The sequence below is a fragment of the Physeter macrocephalus genome, chromosome 11, assembly GCF_002837175.3.
Source record: "Physeter macrocephalus isolate SW-GA chromosome 11, ASM283717v5, whole genome shotgun sequence".
NCBI lineage: Eukaryota > Metazoa > Chordata > Mammalia > Artiodactyla > Physeteridae > Physeter > Physeter macrocephalus.
The window spans coordinates 95,951,989-95,957,831 of record NC_041224.1 but is presented as its reverse complement, the minus strand read 5'-3'; the positions used below and the strand labels follow the sequence as shown (position 1 = coordinate 95,957,831).

General features: G+C 39.7%; 1 protein-coding gene and 1 pseudogene across 1 annotated transcript in view; both read left to right on the top strand.

Annotated features, from left to right (window-relative positions):
• LOC102989712 (importin subunit alpha-1-like) overlaps positions 1-1,249 on the top strand; it is a 2,330-nt pseudogene extending 1,081 nt beyond the window's left edge.
• STARD9 (StAR related lipid transfer domain containing 9) overlaps positions 1-5,843 on the top strand; it is a 127,377-nt gene that overhangs the window by 37,133 nt on the left and 84,401 nt on the right. The gene's annotated exons all lie outside the window — the stretch shown is intronic.

Genomic DNA, 5,843 nt, shown 5'->3' with positions numbered 1-5,843 from the left:
CAGTGCTTTGTGACCACCTAGAGGGGTGGGATAGGGAGGGTGGGAGGGAGACACAAGAAGGAGGAGATATGGGGATATATGTATACGTATAGCTGATTCACTTTGTTATACAGCAGAAACTAACACAACATTGTAAAGCAATTATACTCCAATAAGGATGTTAAAAAAACAGAAAAAAGAAAAACAGACTGGGGCTGTGCTGTCCCAGCATTCATTTCTCTGCTGGCATCTCCCCACGTTTACATCAGTGAACAAGCTGTATGGGCTCTCGGAAACCTTGCAGGTGATGGTTCAGTTTTTTTTTTTGACTTGGCTATCAAGTGTGGTGCAGTTGATCCACTGTTGGCTTTTCTTGCAGTTCCTAATGTGTCATCTTTAGCATGTGGTTACTTGTAGCACCTTACCTGGACACTTTCAAACCTTTGTTGCAACAAGAATCCTGCATCCCTGTTAGATGCTGTTGAGCAAATTCTTCCTACTTTAGTTTGTCTCCTGTATCATGGTGTCCAGAAGTATTAGCAGATACATGGACAATATCAAATATCATAGCTGGCCACCATCACCAGATACAGTGAGTTGTGAATCATGGATTAGTCCCATTCCTCGTTGGTGTTCTAAGGCAGACTTTAAGATGCAAAAGGGGGCTTCCCTGGTGGCGCAGTGGTTGCGCGTCCGCCTGCCGATGCAGGGGAACCGGGTTCGCGCCCGGGTCTGGGAGGATCCCACGTGCCGCGGAGCGGCTGGGCCCGTGAGCTGTGGCCGCTGAGCCTGCGCATCCAGAGCCTGTGCTCTGCAACGGGAGAGGCCACGGAAAAAAAAGATGCAAAAGGAAGCTTTATGGGCTGTGACCAACTAGGAAAGTTGTGGAACAGTTGAACAGATTGTGTAACAGATTGTTCATTGTGGCATAATAGAATTGTTGATGAACCTCTGAACTGTGAAAGATACCAAAATTACCATGGTTATTCTGGATGCCGTTTCAGGTATCTTCCAGGCTGCTGAGAAACTAGGTGAAACTGAGAAACTTAGTATAATTGAAGATTGTAGAGGTCTGGACAAAATTGAAGCTCTATAAAACCATGAAAATGAGTCTGTGTACAAAGTTTCATTAAGTTTGATTGAGAAATACTTCCCTTTGGAGGAAGAAGACTATCAAAATGTTGTGCCAGAAACTGCCTCTGAAGGCTGTACATCCCAAATTCTGGATGGCATTCTGGGACCACTTTTAGATTGTACAACTAAAGCATAAGTTTATTATACCAAACGTGTACTATGTTTGGTATAAGTTTGTCTTACTGTTTCTCTAAGAGCTCTTTAAATGTAGTTTGCTATGGTAAAACCACTTTTTACAAGGAAACTATACTTGAACAGTTCCAAACTGTGCATACTGTATGAAGCTTCTCCTCGCAATGGGTTTCTTAATTTCTCTGTGGAATTTCATATCTTGCAGTGTCCCTATAAAAAGATTATTTCACCCTTTGCTTCAAAAAAAAAAAAACAAAACAGCAGCAGCAGCAGCTGTGGGTCAGCAGGCAGTCAGGGCCTAGAGGGTTCAGGGGAGGCCTCAGGCTTTGTTGCAGTTCTGATAGAGGAAGTTAGACGTTATACTTTGGAGTGTCTAGAGGTTAGGGTCATATTCTATAAAAATAAAAACACCAGTAATAAGGATACATGGTCAAGGATATTTATTGAACCATTTTGAGTAGGGATAAAATAGTAGAAACAAGTGATTGCCCATTTATAGGGGAACGATTGACTCAATTGTGGTACATATACACTGTGGAATATATTGCAGATGTCTTAGAAGAATTCAAAACCCATAAATGTGTGAGTGAGCGTGTGTGCATTTATGGTTATGACTGTGGGAAGAACAAGAAATGATGCCAGTTGTTCACATCTTACCCACAGGTGGGGGTTAATGTATGAGGGAGGAAAAGAGGAAGGGAAAAGAAGGGTGGCAAATAAAAAGGAAATAAAACGAAGCATTCCCCCTGCAGCATGCATGATAGCCCAATTATTTTAATTATTTATTTATTTATTTGGCTGCATCGGGTCTTAGTTGCAGCATGCAGCATCTCTCGTTGCGGTGCGCGGGCTTCTCTCTAGTTGCGGTGCGTGGGCTCCAGAGAGCGCGGGCTCAGTAGTTGGCGGCGCGCGGGCTTAGTTGCCCTGCGGCATGTGGGATCTTAGCTCCCCAACCAGGGATCGAACCCACCTCCCTTGCATTGGAAGGCGTATTCTTAACCACTGGACTGCCAAGGAAGTCCCCCAATTATTTTAAACTGTGTTCGTGTTACCGTGGATTTGTGTATGCATGAAAAAAGGAAGAGTTGTGTCTATGGGAAATAACCTGTATGTTCATGCTATGTTATGTGATAAAAAGCAAGTTGCAGGTTGACGTGCATTATATGTGTCTATTTCAATGAAAATAAAGAAAAACGAAGAACTGTATATCCTTATATATGTGGAGAAAGGTATGGAAGGACATACCTGTTAGTTATATCCTTCTTTCCGTCAGTACCTGAAGGGGACCTGTTGGATACTTAAATGAGTAGGATTAGGGGTTGAGGTAGGGATGGAAGGTTAGTTTTTTCTTCATGCATTGTATTTTTTCACTTGGTACAAAAAGTGGGTGTTCTTTGTAGTTTGAAAAACAGCAAAGAAAGAAAAAAAATGTAATCTTGTCTGTCTCTAATAAGGCTTCAAATTCTGGTCAGTTAGTAATAGCAATGTGGGTGAAATTTGGGGGTGAGATTATAATTCTCTTCATGTGCAAATGAAAAGGTTAATGGAGCAAAAAGACTCCAAAAGTGATTAACAAATGGCAGAAGCATCAGATTTTATTGTTTTTGACCAAAGGCTATAACAAAATTTTACTGAGACTGCTATTTAGAAATACTCAAAGGAGACTTGGTAAAGTTTCTCCCAGTGTGAAGCAAAACAACAGGAAGTAAGGAAACCTTGAAGAACAATTTTAAATTGTAGGGTAATAGCTTAGTGTTCAACAGATAAGATTTGCCTTTCCTGGTAACTCTGGTGAACAGTTATTTTGCTAGTGGCAGAATATCACAGTGGTTAAAAGCAAGAGCTTTGTTTAGAGGTACTTACTAACCATGGGACGTCAATTTTCTCGTGTGAACATTAGAGAACTTTGATAATATTAACTACCCTCATAGATGTATTGTGAGGATTAAATGGATTAATAACATTTAAGGTGCTGAGAGTGTAACACAAAATAATTGCTTAGTAAATGTTACTAGCTATATGAATCTAAAACTCTGGTTTTTGAAAAAGCACTTTAAAAAAAAATTGTAGACTTTTTAATGATGTCCATTCTGACCGGTGAGAGGTGGTACTTCATTGTAGTTTTGACTTGTATTTCTCTAATAATTAGTGATGTTTAGCATCTTTTCATGTGCCTATTGGCCATCTGTATTTTTTCTTTGGAGAAATGTCTCTTTAAGTTTTCTGCCCACTTTTGGATTGGGTTGTTTGTTATTTTGTTGTTGAGTTGTGTGAACTGTTTGTTGAATAAAGCACTTCTGTTGAAGTATTCATTGTGCAAAGTAATCCTAACAAATATCCTCAAACAATAGGAGTAGTGCAAAGCACAGTATTTTGCTTTAGTAGGCACTTTACAAATATTGGTTGAGTAAATAATTTCATATGGTTTTGTTAGTCTCTGTTTAGATTAATATCATTTCACATATTTATATTTTTCAAAAATTTAAAAGGAAAAGTACATATATAGGGTGATAATTTGGGTGCATCTTAGTTAATGGATTCAAGAATAAAAGAAATTCCTATGTACTTAAATATATAGACAGCTTTCAGTAGGGAAATATGAGGGTACTAATTTGTGTTTCAGAAAATTATTATGAAGGAGAGGATTCTGGGAAGAAAGCAGTAATCTGTCTTCCCACCTAGATAACAATTGCACTGGCAGAATCCATCTTACGTAACTGTTTTGGAACTCTGGAGTTTATTGAAGACTTGCCACTTCCAGAGGAGGTGGCAAATTGGAGGACAAATTGAAGTTAATTTCAGCTCTTAACATAGTAGCAGCCACCCATTCCCTATTCCCAGCCAAGTGGCAGGCAGCTGTGCACTGGTCCTGGAGCATCTTGCACGTAGCTTGCAGAAGTCAGGGTGGGCAAAAAGGACCCTGTTTTCCAAATATCAGGAATCTGCTCTGATTGCTAATTGCTGCTTCTGATCACAGAGGTGCAGACAAAGAGGTAGGCAACCATTGTTGTTGCACCTTTCTCCAAGTCCCTCCCCATCCTGATGAAGTGACTTCCAGGGAATTTAAAGGGCCAGCACCCCTTCTCCCCACCCCCACCCCACTTCATTTTTCTCTTTTTCTCCTTTTGGGAGCCAGATATTTATGACCAGGGCATTCAAAAACAACAAAACACACAGGGAAAATTAAAAAGTGACCAGACATGCCCAGGGAAAGGCTCAGAAAAGACCTGAGAATACTTTAGCTTTACACCTCTGTCTGATCCTCAGCACAGAGACAGCCTACAACAATCAAAAACACAAAAACAATAAGTGAAAAGAATAACAAGAGACAGCATATGCTGGAGAAAGGAAAGAATGTGATTTACAGAGTTACTACATTATTAGATTCAAATGTCCAGTTTTCAACAAAAAAATCACAATACAAAGAAACATGAAAGTATGGCCCATGTAAAGGAAAAAATTAATCAACAGAAACCACCCCTGAAAAGGACCTAAAGGCAGATATACTAGACAGAGACTTTTAACTGTCCTAAAAATGCTTAAAGAACTAAAGGAAGATATGGAGAAAGTCAATAAAACAATGTATGAATAAAAACCGTATGATCACTTCAATACACGCAGAAAAAGCTTTTAACAAAATTCAACATCCATTTACGATAAAAACTCTGCACAAAGTGGGTATAGAGGGAACATACCTCAACATAATAAAGGCTATATATGACAAGCTCCCAGCTAACCTCATACTCAGTGGTGAAAACCTGAAGTATTTCCTCTGAGATCAGCCACAAGACAAGGATGCCCACTGTTGACACTTTTATTCAACACAGTATTGGAAGTCCTAGCCACAGCAATCAGACAAGAAAAAGAAAAGGAATGTAAGTTGGAAAGGAAGAAGTAAAACCGTCACTGTTTTTAGATGACATGGTACTGTACATAGAAAATCCTAAAGATGCCTCTAGAAAACTACTAGAGCTCATAAATGAATTTGGTAAAGTTGCAGGACACAAAATTAAAATACAGAAATCTGTTGCATTTCTATACACTAACAACAAGCTATCAGAAAGAGAAATTAAGAAAAAAATCCCATTTACCATCACTTCAAAAAGAATGAAATAACTAGGAGAAAACCTAATGAAGAAGGTATTGGGGGGCTTCCCTGGTGGTGCAGTGGTTAAGAATCCGCCTGCCAATGCAGGGTACACGGGTTTGAGCTCTGGTCTGAGAAGATCCCACATGCCACGGAGCAACTAAGCCCGTATGCCACAACTACCAAGCCCGCGCTCTAGAGCCCGCAAGCCACAACTACTGAAGCCCGTGCGCCTAGAGCTCATGCTCCACAGCAAGAGAAACCACTGCCATGAGAGGCCCGTGCACTGCAATGAAGAGTAGCCCCCGCTCTCTGCAACTAGAGAAAAATGCATGCAACAACAAAGACCCAACGCAGCCAAAAATAAATAAAATAAAATAAATAAATTTATTTTAAAAATAAATTTAAAAAAGAAGGTATTGGGTTGGCCAAAAAGTGCCTTCGGTTTTTAAGTAAAAATAAAAGGCACATTTTTCATTTTCACCAAAAACTTTATTGAACAACATATTGA